Source organism: Salvelinus namaycush, chromosome 14 (genome assembly GCF_016432855.1).
Source record: "Salvelinus namaycush isolate Seneca chromosome 14, SaNama_1.0, whole genome shotgun sequence".
Classification (NCBI taxonomy): domain Eukaryota; kingdom Metazoa; phylum Chordata; class Actinopteri; order Salmoniformes; family Salmonidae; genus Salvelinus; species Salvelinus namaycush.
This window is the reverse complement of record NC_052320.1, coordinates 31,125,131-31,142,058: the sequence shown is the minus strand read 5'-3', so window position 1 is coordinate 31,142,058 and position 16,928 is coordinate 31,125,131.

The window sequence follows — 16,928 nt, the reverse complement described above, 5'->3', positions numbered from 1 at the left end:
TGAGATGTCTCCAGTAGGGATAGATTATGTGACTTCTTGACTATTGCTTAGCTCAATATTTACAGCTGCGCCATTTAGCTACATTTATGTCTAGGAACAGCCAAGGGCCATGTCCGTTCACAATGCTCCTTGAACCAAAATAAATTCACAGTGACGGGTAACGTCTTCATTGTCATCCAGTCTTGAGCTGGTTCTAACCAATTATTACAAAGATTTTGCCCATATTACCCCTGCATGTGTATGCTAATGATAATATGAGGATAATCCTGCATGTGTATGCTAATGATAAAATGAGGATAATCCTGCATGGGTATGCTAATGATAAGATGAGGATAATTGATCTTTATTAGAAAGCTGACAGAGAGAAAGGAAGAATTAGAGTTGTCATTCATCACAATTGAAGCTATTATCCAAACCATCTCTATCTTCGATAATAGCCACTTCCAGCATCCCCCGCCCCCCGTCAGGGTCCAAAACAAAACTCAGTGAAAGCCATCCAGAGGAACTTTGCCCCCGGTCTCTCCTCTCTTATTGTCTGACTGACCTGTATTTCTTTCCAATAGAAGAGGAACGTGGGGTATTGGGGAACCCTGCAGAGTACCCCTTATTGGCCCCATACGTACAGAGTGCTGTCATCACACTATCAGACCAGAACATGTTAAATGCCCCGCCCTGTCTCTAATACTGTATGTGAAAGACACAGGAGCGTACACTCTCTGCAGACAATGTGTAGCTGCCTCATGTTCCCATGTTCAGCTGGGTACACAATGTACTGAGAGTATATGGAGCGGTGAGGGGAGGTTTGGGAGGCGAAGCGGGGCGGTGTGGGCTAAATAGAGCTAAAGAGGAGTGAGGGAGGGGAAGTTGAAATGGGCAGGGGGGGGGGGGTTATGTTCAGAGAAGGGCAGCTCTGACATAGGAGGTAATGACCCAGTAGGGATACCAGCAAGCAAGCGTAGTGTCCAAAAGCACCCAATACCCCAGCAAGCAACAAAAAAAAGTGCTGCTTGCTGTGATATGTCTTCCATAAGCAGTCTGCTATCAAGGCCTAACACCAGCGGGTGAGCAGTTTGCTGCTTATGGGTTGATTTGCATCTCTGATGGGTTAATTTGCACACTAAAGCTGGCGGCCCACCAGTAAGGCCTCTGTACAAGGTTACTGACGGGGCGCCGTTATCACTTTGGAGGGCCACCTGCCAATTGCTTGATGCTAACTGGGACATTGTCAGGGATATTACAGACTACAATGTTGTGTTATATGGGGCAGTGTCTGTTAGTATTACAATAAATATCACACAGTTCCAAAAATATTATTTAGAATTTTTACAATTGATATGGTGGTATACATAGCATAATTATTCTAATCATATTCTTTTTTATCTTTCAATTGTGGTCTTATTACAATTTCCTAGAAAACATAAAGATTACATTTCAACGTGTTAAAAGTTTTTTGGGGGGGATTCTTAATTCATGTTCAATATGGAATGGCATCTTAGAATCATGTAGACAGCTGCTGCTGTTCATTTTGTCCTGTTCAAGTTCTGCTACCTAATCTAACACCTTTCTAAGAGTACAACATTAAATATATATTGTGGTCACAAACCAACTGCAGTTTGGACCACAGTGAAGTCACAGACATCTGGAGTTGTGTGTCACAGTTTTGCATGTCTTCACCAGGTGCATTAGTTTCTTTCCCTATGTGTCACCTATATACGGCATATGTAAAAAAAAAAATATATATATTTAAAAGCATGACAAATACATGCATTGCAGCCTACTTTCACATTATCTGATCACTCAAGACTCCGATTCTCCAATCCAACACATTTGGTATTGGACTGTGCACAGCTGGGAGAAAACAACACGAAGCTAGCGTCGCCTATAGAACAGAAGGACGGCCTTTAACAGGGGAACGTGCCAGGGTACAGCGTGTACTTTAACATGGGCTATAGGTTGGGAGGGTGAGAGAGTGCTGGAGATAAGTAACCATATTTGAACAGGAGAGTAAGGTGGGGCCAGGCGGGGAGTGGGTGTTGTTATGCCCATGGAGCTGCAGAGGCAAAGCAAGAAAGAAAGAAAGGGAGAGTGAGCGACGTTGGAAAAGCAGTTGTGGGACAGCTGAGGGGGTTGTCTGGGTCGCAGTGGTGCCAGTGACACGTAGTTGAATACCCCCTACACACACACACACCCCTCCTCGCAATAGGAATGCGAACACAAACGCATGTATAGACATACGGACATACACACACCTCCCCCCCCTTCCCTCAGAACAGCTTCAGTTCGTCGGGGCATGGACTCTACAAGGTGTCGAAAAGCGTTCCAAAGGGATGTTTGCCCATGTTGACTACAAGGCTTCCAACGGTTGTGTGAACTAGGCTGGATGTTGTTTTGGTGGTGGACCACTTTTGATACACACGGGAAACTGTTGAGCGTGAAAAGCCCAGCAGCGTTGCATTTCTTGACACAAACCGGTGATCCTGGCACCTACCGACTACCATATCCCAGTCAAAGGCACTTAATAGATATTTTGTCTTGCCCATTCACCCTCTGAATGGCACACACACACAATCCATGTCTTAATTGTCTCATCTACACTGATTGAAGTGGATTTAACAAGTGATATCAATAAGGGATTATAGGTTTCACCTGTTCAGTCTGTCATGGAAAGAGCAGGTGTTCTTAATGTTTTGTAAATGTAGACACGCATCGACCCACATACTCATGGAAACAAAGACACTTATATGCTTGCATAACACACACATACACACACGCGCACACACACACGGACCACATCCACACACTGCACACATTGGTTACACATCGTATGATTTCTTATGGGCTACACACAGGCCGTACATACAGTCAGACCAGTCTCTCACTTCTCAATAACTCACCTCCAGGTAATGTAAGCAGAGTAGGGCGTTTCACGTTCACACTGGCTGGGGCTGTAGCCAAATATGTTCTCACATGTGAACTACCTTGCAGGAGAAGCACATTAGATGAGGTTATGTAACTTGCAGTACAGCCACCTGACAGAGGATACACTGCACTGTTCTAAAAGTCACAGAACACCTGTCACTGTCTTGCCAATCAAAAGGGTTTTAGAGGTTTTATGAGTCATCACAATATGTCAGTCATCACAATATGGCAACTTTTGACTAATAACTGATTGGGCCAAGAGCTGATCCCTGATTTTGTTTGTAGACAGGGGAGTTTAGTGTACCAGTAAAGGCCTAAGGGGAAAATCCCTACTTCCAATTAAGTCAAATTTTTGCTTACTCTCCCATTGACATCAATGCATGACTAAGAGAAAATGTTACTTAAGTGAAAGTTAGGATTCACCCCTAAGAAGGTGGCCCTTTATCTGCCTCTTGATTGCAATATTCCACTGTGGAACCACTTGTGTAGTATTCAAGGGCAAGGGCTGTTGTGCGATAAGGCACTGGCACTTGTGCCATTAGAGTATCAGTAACATGTCGAGACATGGGCAGGGAGTCAATAGCACCAGCATTGTTCTACAGCCTCCCGTGACCCAGATGAGTGGAAATTGAAAAAGGTTTTGTAAGAGAGACTGAGGACAAGGAGACTTCTGTGGTCTGAAAGTGGCACGTGCCATGAAAGCCTTTGACAGGAAATCATGGTTAGGACAGAATGTACTGTAGACTGACACATGCACGGTACCCACCACAGAAGGCTGCAGAGGGGAGGATGGATCATAATAATGGCTGGAATGGAGTAAATGGAATGGTATCACACACATGGAATCTATGTGTTTGAGTTGGATTCCATCAATTCCATTCCAGCCATTACTAAGAGCCTGTCCTCCCCAATTAGCGTGCCACCAACCTCCTGCAGTACACAGTTATGCACCCAAACACAGATAGACAGACAGTGGTGGCTTTTTCATGCATCAGCACATAACTTGCTCAACTATCTCTCTAAAATCTGTAACACCTGCATTCCACTTAGTAACGTATCACATAGCCACTTTGATCACATGCAACTTTTTGAGGACAGATAAAAGCATTAAGCACAATGCTCCCTTTTATGTAAAAATATGCATTATCATCAGGAAACAGTTTCAATTAGTTGAGTGAGACATCCATGAATCTTTTATTCTACCTCACTGAGCTCTAAAGATAAAGCTAATGTAATATTTAGTGCCACATTTTTTCCATCCAAACACTGTTCCAGAATGTGGTTTAAAGACATGGAAGTTCAGAAAGGCAACAACACGTGTACATTTAAACAACCACACCAGTAGAAATCCACTGTTTCGGGCTGGAAGACAATGGCCAGAGTTTACCCATGATGTTGCAAAACGATTTAAGACAATAAGTCATCGTTTTAGTCAAAGTATGAGATATTTGGGCTTGAATTGACAAATCCGAACTGCCTACTTGTGCATATCCGTGTGGATGTGGTGCCTTTCCTATGATATAACCCACAAATTATTTTCAGTCTACATTCAGTTTTGGGGCTGGGCTTTATTTGAATGTTACCACCCACCAGCATGGCATTGTTTATTAATAAGAAACACCTGCAAAGTTCAATGTTATTTGCAGCATGCATGATCATGGGCAAAGTCATTGAAGCCTATCATTTCACTTGTACCACAGCCGAAGCTTGCCAGCAGCCTACTTAGCAAAGGTTGCACTGTGTCCATTACAATGTAGAAACCCGCATATCAGCTATCGTTCAATAGTTATCCATATTACCGGAGCTTTATCTTATTCTTTCTAACAATTTCTATAGCGGATTCGCGGCCGCAATTTATGAAAGATGCCAAAATGTTGGACATAACAATAGATGGCGAAGTCGAAGATAGTCCAGTGGTTTCCATCTGTAGCAACTTTTCCCTAAATCAATTCTTATGACAAATCCTGCTCCAGAACCAGCTATAGAGCCAGCTGGCTAATCTTTTGAATATGGTGTAGTTATAAAAAAGCAACAACAGATAACATTAGCTAGCTAAATAAGGTTAGCATGCTAACTAGCTAGCTACACTGACAGTGGTCAGTGCCCTATTTGTTGATGTTTATCAAATACAGGTGGAAATTCTCACACCCAAATCGTGAATATGTATAAGTGGCCTTCGTCATTCTTCGGAGGTGTAACCTAAACCTGCATTTGCATATTTCAGTTAGGGAACGCCTACTCTGGGAATTGCACGTGTGCAATAACTAAATTTGGCTTTGCACGCCTTCTAAACAACACCATTTTTTACAACTTTCGCAAATGATAAAGTCTACACAACTTAGTCCACTCTGTTCGTAACATATTCTAGTTTTGGGAACAGAAAACGGTATTGAGATTAAAAGTTCAATCGATGAGAAAATTTGCAGAATTTGCAGAATGTTCGCCAAAATCCATCTCGTTCCATCTTTTCCCACTGCCGGGAATGGGCTTCCTCTCACTACCATATTTGGTAGTGAGTGGAAACGCCAAGGGGATGCTTCACATTTATACATCCGGTGAAATATCTGTCTCATTGTTCTGTGATGATATGTTCTACCAAAACCCCTGAAGGAATAAACAGCACCCAGACAGGTGGAGGTGGGATATCAGAAAGCAGCAAGCGTAGCGAGTAACAGCTAGTTACAGCAGCAACAGCAGCAAGAGACACCAGCGCTTGCGTGCGTGTGACATCCAGCGTCGAGGAAGCATCCCATTGGTCACATATCATATCAACGTCAATTCAAAAAAAATATGTCATTTCACAATATTGATTCAACCAGTGTGTGCCAAGTGGGATGTGTAGAACTGGTCAACTTAAATAGACTGCATGTAAGTAGTGTGAATCCAATTGGTGCAATATCTGCTGATGCCACCACACACGGGTTTCCCTGCTGAATACAATTGTATAGCACTGACAGGCAACTGGCTAGATGGCTTATCGGAAAGTGAATGAAAAGCGTGTCCTTTTAGTATGTAACACCACTCTTAAAGCCTCTACAACAGGGTTCAACCTCCTAACATCATCTAACTTCGGGGCTAATTCTACTTAACTTCCAACTAAATCAGCAGATAAATGGAAACGATTCTAGAATAATTTCCTGAATTGAAATAGAATTTTCCAGGATGACTAAAGGAACCCTTCCCCGTGACAACAGACACAAACAGGTATGAAACATTTCCCAATATATAACTGACAAGAGCACTCCAACTTCAGGACTGACATGGCTGGAAATCCAACTTTCCTTCCAGCGTTGCAATTCACCTAATCATGTTCCAAAATGCAGACCATAATTAGTTGATTAATATTTTAATCAGGTGTGCTAGTAAAGGCCCAGTAGCCCTCCAAGACTGGAGTTGGAAATGCTATCTGGACAAGAGCCTCACATGAACTTGATACACAAACCACACAAAATGATTTTAGAGAGGGTTGAGATAGATTTAGGACATGCTTTTCTTTGTTCTGTATAACAAAAACAAGAAAATGTCCTAAGAAAATGAGCCCCTATGTCAATCAGTGATTTTTTTAAAATGACACATTACAATACACAGATAAAGAAACAAATGTTCATGAGTACAATGTCTTCACTAGTACATAGTGTTCTGTACTGTGAGTGGACTGCGTGCTGTGAGCTTGGACCAGTGGTTAGAGAAGTGACGTCTATAGGCAGTAGGCTACAGACCACTAAACCCACACATGACCCTGAACTAACAGACCGTGGCATGAGTGCCCCCTATGAGCCATCATAGGCATTGCATCTGTCCATCTTATGCACTTCTCTGTTCTGTTGTTATGACATTTGAAGTTGTCAGGTGATGTAGAGTCTGGATTACCCTGGATGATTTTAAATATATTGATCTGGCGGGGGGTTATGAGCCATACCATATTCACTAAAAGCTACAGTTGAAGTCTGAAGTTTACATACACCTTAGCCAAATACATTTAAACTCAGTTTTTCACAATTCCTGACATTTAATCCAAGTAAAAATTCCCTGTTTTAGGTCAGTTAGGATCACCACTTTATTTTACGAATGTGAAATGTCAGAATAATAGTAGAGAATTATTTATTTCAGCTTTTATTTCTTTCATCACATTCCCAGTGGGTCAGAAGTTTACATACACTCAATTAGTATTTGGTAGCATTGCCTTTAAAATGTTTAACTTGGGTCAAATGTTTCGGGTAGCCTCCCACAAGCTTCCCACAATAAGTTGGGTGAATTTTGGCCCATTCCTCCTGACAGAGCTGGTGTAACTGAGTCAGGTTTGTAGGCCTCCTTGATCGCACACGCTTTTTCAGTTCAATATATCCATATAATTTTCCTTCCTCATGAAGCCATCTATTTTGTGAAGTGCACCAGTCCCTCCTGCAGCAAAGCACCCCCACAACATGATGCTGCCACCCCCGTGCTTCATGGTTGGGATGGTGTTCTTCAGCTTGCAAGCCTCCTCCCTTTTCCTCCAAACATAACGATGGTCATTATGGCCAAACAGTTCTATTTTAGTTTTTGTCAGACCAGAGGACATTTCTCCAAAAACTACGATCTTTGTCGCCATGTGCAGTTGCAAACCGTAGTCTGGCTTTTTTATGGCGATTTTGGAGCAGTGGCTTCTTCCTTGCCGAGTGGCCTTTCAGGTTATTTCGATATAGGACTCGTTTTACTGTGGACATAGATACTTTTGTACCTGTTTCCTTCAGCAGGTCCTTTGCTGTTGTTCAGGGATTGATTTGCACTTTTTGCACCAAAGTACATTCATCCCTAGGAGACAGAACACGTCTGCTTCCTGAGCGGTATGATGGCTGTGTGGTCCCATGGTGTTTATACTTGCGTACTATTGTTTGTACAGATGAACGTGGCACCTTCAGGCGTTTGTAAATTGCTCCCAAGGATGAACCAGACTTGTGGAGGTCTGCAATTTGTTTTCTGAGGTCTTGGCTGATTTCTTTTGATTTTCTCATGATGTCAAGCAAAGAGGCACTGAGTTTGAAGGTAGGCCTTGAAATACATCCACAGGTACACCTCCCATTGACTCAAATTATGTCAATTAGCCTATCAGAAGCTTCTAAAGCCATGACATCATTTTCTGGAATTTTCCAAGCTGTTTAAAGGCACAGTCAACTTAGTGTATGTAAACTTCTGACCCACTGGAATTGTGATACAGTGAATGATAAGTGAAATAATCTTTCTGTTAACAATTGTTGGAAAAATTACTTGTGTCATGCACAGGACATGCAAAATTATAGTTTGTTAACAAGAAATTTGTAGAGTGGTTGAAAAACTAGTTTTAATGACTCCAACATAAGTGTATGTAAACTTCCGAATTTAACTGTATATGCCTCTATGTGACCTCTATCTGGCTACATTTTCTCTCATTGTCCGATAGCATCTGGTCGTCGCGGTGGTGGCACAGGGCTGCTCATTTCTCCTAAATATAGATGTTTTATTTTCTCTCTCACTCATCTGTCCATTTTCTCATTTGAATTCCATGGTGTCACTTTCACATGTCCACTAAAGCTTAACATTGTGGTCATCTATCGCCCACAAGGTGCCCTTAGAGAGATCCTCAATAACCTTGACACCTTAATAAGATCAGTTCCTGACAATGGCTCATCGCTCTTCGTACATCTCAACTTCAACCTCCCAATATCTACCTTCGATTCATTTCTTGCCAACTCTTTCTTTCCACTCCTTGCCTCTTCTGACCTAATCCTTTCCAAGTCCCCTCACCCTCACAAGGCAGGTAATATGTGTGACCTCAACTTTACTAGAGGCTGTTCATCTACTAATATCACGGTGTCGTGTCTTTGACTATGCCAGATTAATTGCTATGACATGCTATTCTATAAAATAATTTCTCCGTAATTAATATTACCTGATTGAACTAATCATGTAAATATGAATTAACTAGAGAGGGACACCACGAAAGAATATTTATAGAGCTGTTATCTTTCGAATAAACTCTTAAAGATTTATTAATATTTTACTAAATAGCAGTCACATTAATCGTCATTTTATTCAGTCTCATCTGAAAGTTGTAAGTCCTTGATTATCTGCAAGAATCCTGGCTAACAAGTTGAATCAGCAATACAAAATTGGGTTTAATTATTTATTTACTAAATACCTAACTAATCACACAGAAACACACATACACAATTAAATCATAACTTGATCACAAATTACGTCATACAGAAAAACGTCCCTAGCGGGCGGAATAGATATGACAGCTTGTTACACAAAGGAAAGGGGGGCTGAGTCCTAGTGAAAGAGCGGGAGACTTGAACATAGGCGGGCTGTACTATCGTAAATACAGTATCTTATGCATTCTAAATTACCGCCCATTTGAAGAGGAAAATGCTATCAATATTTACTCTGAGCTGCGCTTCAGTAGGTTGGTGGTAGATGGCCCGTGTCGCCAACCCGAGTCCTCTGTCCTTTGAAGAATGTCTCTGGTAGTCACGGGAACACGTTGTGTGTATTAGACGGGATACTTGGACTGTCCTTCCGAACCTGCGTTTAGCTGTTGCTAACTCCAAGGCTAGGAGATATCACTTCTGTAGTGAATACGAGTTCAAAGTTCATACCATTCACAATCAAAGTCCATGCTGATGTTGGCTTCATCTATAGTGATTATCTGAACCATTCTGACACTGGATCGTCATCCTAGCATACCCGGAACAGAAAGTTATTTTCTGGGAAAATGGCTTTTATAGTGGAGGGAGAGGGGTGTGTCTGAAAAGTCTATTAACCCATGCCTCTTCACAGGGGCGGACCACTGTGAGCAGAGGAAACTTATGAAATCACAGATCTCTCATTTGGAAGCTAAAATTACATTTCATCTCTTCACAAATAATGTCATATTCAAACATTTGAATTAAACAACAATTCCATGTGAATCCGATATCTCTGACATTTAGACTTTCCACAGTAGAGTTTGTCATTCTATCATTGATGAGAATGTGTCAGAGGGCAACCGAACTGACATAATATACCTTAAGTACCACCGCATATGTTCAGTTGGTCGGATTCCCAGAATATAGTTCATTTACCCCAACTTCTGATGTTACCCAGAATCTCTATGTTAACCAAGGGGTTTTCTTATGTCACATCAGTTATAGTAGGGAGAGAGAAAAAGGGGGAAAGAGGTATTTATGACTGTCATAAACCTACCCCCACTGCCAACGTCATGACAACGGCAACCCCCTCCAGGTCTTTGATCACTACTTTGTTTCCTATTCTGTCTCCCTCTCCTCCAACCCTAGCCATTCAGCCCCTACCCAGATGGTCATGCGCCATCTCAATCTTTGTTCTCTCTCTCCCACTACTCTCTCCTCTTCTATCCTATCATCTCTTCATTCTGCTAAATCCTTCTCCCTCCTGTCTCATGATTCTGCCTCTTTGACCCTACTATCCTCCCTTTCCGCATTCTATGACTCGCACTGTCCCCTTTCCTCCCGGCTGGCTCGAACCTCCCCTCCTGCTCTGTGGCTGAGTGACTCATTGCAAGCTTACAGAGCAGGGCTGCAGGCAGCTGAGCAAAAATGTATCCGCTGCTAAAGCCACTTTTTATCACTCTACATTTCAAGATTCTGCCCTAGGAAACTCTTTTCCACCTTCTCCTCCTTCCTTAATCCTCCACCCCCTCCCTCCTACTTCTCTGCGGATGACTTCATCAACCACTTTGAAAAGAAGGTTAACAATATCCGCTCCTCATTCACTCAGCCTATTGAATCCACTGGTCCCGCTCACAAATAACTACCCTACGCCTTGACCTCTTTCTCACCTCCCTCTCCAGGTGAAATCCTGCGACTAGTGAGGTCTGGCCGCCTGACTACATGCCCGCTCGACCCCATCCCCTCCTCCCTTCTCCAGACCAACTCTGGAGACCTTCTCCCATTCCTAACTTCCCTCATCAACTCATCCCTGACCATTGACTTCAAAATTGCCCGAGTCGCTCCCCTCTTCAAGAAAGCAACACTTAACCCCCTGTTGTCAAAAACTACAGACCGCTATCCCTTCTTTATTTCTTTCCAAAACACTTGAGCGTGCTGTCTCGCTATCTCTCTCAGAACTCAGAATGATCTTCTTGACCCTAATCAGTCAGGCTTCAAGACGGGTCACTCAAACGAAGACTGCTCTTCTCTGTGTCATGGAGGCTCTCCGCACTGCCAAAGCTGACTCTCTCTCCTCTGTTCTCATCCTCCTAGATCTTTCCGCTGTATTTGACACCGTGAACCATCAGATCCTTCTCTCCACCCATGGCTGGGTGTTTTAGGTTCTACACGCTCTCGGATTGCATGCTACCTGGCAGGCCGCTCCTACCAGGTGACGTGGAGAAGATCTGTGTCTGCATCACATACTCTCACTACTGGTGTCCCGCAGCGCTCGGTCCTAGGTCCTCTCCTCTTCTCTCTATACTAGGCTCTGTCATATCCTCACATGGTCTCTCCTATCATTGCTATGCGGATGAAACGCAAGTACTTTTCTCCTTCCCCCCTTCTTACACCCAGGTGGCGACACACATCTCTGCATGCCTGACAGATATCTCAGCTTGGATGTCGGTCCACCACCTCAAGCTCAACCTCGACAAGACAGAGCTGCTCTTCCTACCGGGGTAGGCCGACCCTACCTCACACAGGAAGCGGCACAGGTCTTAATCTAGCCACTTGTCATCTCCCGTCTGGACTACTGCAACAAACTGTTGCAACTTAACTAGAACGCTGCAGCCCGCCTCCCATATCTGAAACCCTACCTCTTAAAAGAGTATCTTCAATAAACCCGCAGCACCCCCCCCACCCAATAAAAAAATGAAGCCGTTTCTGAACTAAGATTTGCACTTGACTCGTTTCTCGCACTTTACTCTTTCCCTCTTACTAGCTCTGACTTTGCTGAAAATTATGATGAAAAATGTATTTACTATGTATTTACTATGACTGTGATATGTGGTTGTCCCACATAGCTATCTTATGATGATTAATACTTTTTTTTACCCCCGCTACAGATGGCTATATCGGTCTGCTAATAAAGGACTAGTAAAGGCCCAGTGCAATTATTATAACTTTTTTATATATCTTTTTTTTTTTACAAAATCAGATTTTTTTCATGGGGTGCTGTAGCACCCTCAGCACCACTATTACTCGTGGCTATGCACATACACACGCAAACATACTCTACTATTTCTTTGCAATATCACTATTTCTCTTCACTCCCATATGGTAAAAAATAAATTTAAAATATATTTTTAGATACATTTTTTAGGATACATGTGAAGTATTTCAAATTGGCCAAATAATGTATATATATACAGCAGCAGTCAAAAGTTTGGACACACCTACTCATTCAAGGGTTTTTCCTTATTTGTACTATTTTCTGCATTGTAGAATAAAAGTGAAGACATCAAAACTTTGAAATAACATATGGAATCATGTGGTAACCAAAAAAGTGTTAAACAAATCAAAATATATTTTATATTTACAGTTCCTCAAAGTAGCCACACTTTACCTTGATGACAGCTTTGCACACTCTTGGCATTCTCTCAACCAGCTTCATGGGGTAGTCACCTGGAATGCATTTCAATTAACAAGTGTGCCTTGTTAACCTCTTGACGCTAGGGGTCAGATTTTTTATATTTTTTTATATAACGTTCCCAAGGTAAACGGACTATTTCTCAGGTCCAGATCGTAGAATATGCATATAATTTACAGATTAGGATAGGAAACACTCCAAAGTTTCCAAAACTGTCAAAATATTGTCTGTGAGTATAACAAAACTGATTCTGCAGGCAAAAACCTGAGAAAATCTAACCCGGAAGTGATTTTTTATATTTTTTATCTGTGTTTCCTGGCCCGTCTTTCTTCCATTTAAAGGGGTATCAAACAGATTCCTTTTCCAATGGCTTCCTCAGGCTGTGACCAGGCTTTAGACATAGTTTCAGGCTTTTATTTTGAAAAATGAGCGAGATTTTTCAAAAGTAGTCAGGTATCCTCGGATTAGTTCCTGCGCGCGAGAGGGTAGCTCTCCATTTTCCTTTTCTCTCTTATTGAGTAGGTTACGGTCCGGTTGAAATATTATCGATTATGTTTGTTATAAACAACCTGAGGATTGATTATAAAAAACATTTGACATGTTTCTACGACCATTACGGATACTTTTTGGAATTTTCGTCGAACGGAACGAGGCTTTGGTTTTCTGAACATAACGCGCAACCCAAATAGCGTTTTTTTGTTATAAAAGTAATAATTATCGAACAAAAAGAACATTTGTTGTGTAACTGGGAGTCTCGTGAGTGCAAACATCCGAAGATTATCAAAGGTAAGCGATTCATTTTATTGCTTTTCTGACTTTCGTGACCAAGCTATCCACGCTAATATAAGGCTAACTGTTCTAGCATTGATTGATACACTCACAAAAGCTTAGATTGCTTTCGTTGCAAAGCATATTTTCGAAATCTGACACGATAGGTGGATTAACAACAAGCTAAGCTGTGTTTTGGTATATTTCACTTGTGATTGCATGATTATAAATATTTTTTGAAATATTTGGCGCCCTGCAATTCAGCGGTTGTTTAGGAAAATGATCCCCTAAAAGGGATCCGTAGCGCAGAGAAGTTAAAAATTCATTTGTGGAATTTCTTTCCTTCTTAATGTGTTTGAGCCAATCAGTTGTGTTGTGACAAGGTAGGGGTGGGAAGACCCAGAGTTACCTCTGCTGCAGAGGGTAAGTTCATTAGAGTTACCAGCCTCAGAAATTGCAGCCCAAATAAATGCTTCACAGAGTTCAAGTAACATTGCGGAAAAGTGTGAGTTCCATCACTCCACCATTCCCTTTCTGGGCTACATCATCTCTGCTGGGAGTGTCCAGATGGATCCCGAGAAAGTGAGAGTGGTGGTGGATTGGCCTCAGCCTACGTCCAGGGTGCAGCTGCAACACTTCCTGGGGTTCGACAACTTTTATCGCCACTTTATCCGGGGTTACAGCACCCTGGCCTCCCCCCTGTCTGCACTCACATCTACCAAGGTTCCGTTCACGTGGTCCTCTGCCTCTGACTGGGCTGCATCCCTGCGCCTTCTTCTCCCACCGCCACAACGTCACGGAGAGGAACTACAATGTGGATAATTGGGAGCTTCTCGCGGTGAAGATGGCGTTGGAGGAATGGAGGCACTGGCTAGAAGGGGCAGAACATCCGTTCATTGTGTGGGCCAACCACAAAACCTGGAGTCTCTGCACTGTCAAGCGCCTCAACTCCAGGCAAGCGAGATGGGCCCTGCTGTTTACCCGGTTCAACTTTTCCCTCTCCTACCAGCCGGGGTCCAAGAACGTCAAGCCGGATGCCCTGTCTCGCAGCTATAACCCCACGGTTACCACCCCGGAGCCAGAGACCATCCTTCCCACCTTGTGCCTGATGCAGAGGACCCAGCCGAACCCTGGGGGGAGGCCCAGATAACCGGATGTTTGTGCATGGCCAGATGTTTTTGCCTGGCGCTGTTTGCTCCGCGGTCCTGTTGTGGGCCCATTCCTCCAGGCTTGCCTGTCACCCGGGCTCTAGTTGGACCCTGGCCTTCGTGCGACAACGCTTTTGGTGACCTACTATGGTTCCTGATGTTGCCGCGTTTGTTGCCGCCAGCACGGTCTGCACACAGAACAAGAGTCCTTGGCAAGCTCCGGCTGGTCTTCTCCAACCACTGCCTGTCCCTCATCGTCCCTGGTCCCATATATCCCTGGATTTAGTCACGTGTCTCCCCCCGTCTGAGGGCAACACTGCCATCCTGACTGTGGTCGACCCGTTTTCCAAAGCCGCCTACTTCATTCCTCTCCCCAAACTACCCTCGGCCAAGGAGACGGCCCAGCTTATGGTGCAGCACGTCTTCTGAATCCACGGACTCCCGGTGGACATGGTGTCCGACCGGGGTCTGCAATTCTTGTCCCGGTTCTGAAAGGCTTTCTGCATGCTCATTGGGTCGTCGGCCAACCTGTCCTCCGGATTCCACCCCCAGTCCAACGGCCAGTCGGAGCGAGCCAACCAGGACTTAGAGATGACTCTTCGCTGCCTAGTCTCCGCCAACCCTACCACCTGGAGTCAGCAACTGGTATGGGTTGAGTATGCACGCAACACCCTTCCTTGCTCTGCCAGGAAGTCAGCAATCTCTCTGCCCAGATGTCCATCCACCGCTGTCGCCGTACCTGGAAGAGAGCCTGGGCCGCTCTGTTGAAGACCACTTCCAGGTATAGGCGACAAGCGGATCGCCACCGGACCCCTGCTCCATGCTATCAGCTCGGGCAGGGTAAGGCTCTCCACCCGGGACCTGCCCCTCCGGGTGGAGTCCCAAAAACTTTCCCCCCTGTTTCAATGGCCTGTTCCCCATCTCTAGAGTCATTAGCCCCACTGCTGTTCGTCTTTTGTTACCACGTACCCTCCATATTCACCCTACTTTCCATGTGTCTAGAATTAAGCCCGTATCTCACTGCCCTTTGTCTTCTGTTTCCAGGCCCACACCTCCCCCGCCGTGTCATTAATGGCCATCCGGCATACATGGTGAGACTCCTCACCTGGGTTTGCAGTACCTGGTTGACTGGGAGGGTTATGGCCTGGAGGAGAGGTGCTCGGTCCCCGCTAAAGACATCCTGGACCCAGCCCTCATCGCCGACTTTCACCACTGGCACCCCGGTCAACCAGGTATGCGCCCAGGTAGGAAGCCAGGTGGTGCCCCTAGAAGGGGGGTGGGGTACTGTCACACCCTGATTTGTTTCACCTGTCTTTGTGATTGTTTCACCCCCCTCCAGGTGTTGCCCATCTTCCCCATTATCCCCTGAGTATTTATACCTGTGTTCTCTGTTTGTCTGTTGCCAGTTCATCTTGTTTGTCAAGTCAGCCAGCGATTTTGCCTCGGCTCCTGCTTTCCCAGTCTAACTTTTTCTCGCCCTCCTGCTTTTGACCCTTATCTTTCCTGACTCTGAGCCCACCTGCCTGAATTCTCTGCCTGCCCCTGGCCCTGAGCCTGCCTGCCGACCTGTACCTTTGCCCCACCTCTGGATTATAACTGACCCCTGCCTGCCTTGATCTGTCTATTGTCTGCCCCTGTTGGATTATTAAACCATTGTTAATTCGATGTTGTCTGCATCTGGGTCTTACCTTCATACCTGATACACATCTCACCATCAACTGTTCAGAGGAGACTGCGTGAATCAGGCCTTCGTGGTCGAATTTCTGCAAAGAAACCACTACTAAAGGACACCAATAAGAAGAAGATACTTGCTTTGGCCAGGAAACATGAGCAATGGACATTAGACCGGTGGAAATCTGTCCTTTGGTCTGATGAGTCCAAATTTTGATTTTTGGTTCCAACCGCAGTGTCTTTGTGAGACGCAGAGTAGGTGAAAGGATGATCTCTGCATGTCATTTACATTAACATTAACAATGTCTACACTGTATTTCTGATCAATTTGATGTTATTTTAATGGACCAAAAATTTGCTTTTCTTTCAAAAACAAGGCCATTTCTAAGTGACCCCAAACTTTTGAACGGTAGTGTATATTTATAATCATCACTGTAGAATGCAATGGCTATAGTTCAATCTTATATGTTCTATGTTTGAGCTGCTTTTGAATGGAAAAGTGTAATTGGTTAGAGAAACGAGCAAGTCTGTTTGTTTGGTTACCTAGGCAACTGCTGTAACTATCTAGTAAACACATTTAACTGCTCATGAACACATTGCTGCGGCAAATGTGTTAATTTATAGCCATGGTATAAAAGGGATAATCAACTCGGGGCTCTGCATTCTCTGGGAAAATACTGCAACTCAGTGGAAGGTTATAGTTCCACTTCTCTAGCGCATCATGGAACACACCTTCCATGTCGTTCATTATTTTCTATGGAACGCATAGCCCCTCACTAAATATCCCTTACAGAACTAGTATGTTAATAACATAGTTATTACTGTGTTTGTTACATAGTAATAGGGGCAATTTAAATGTAAAGT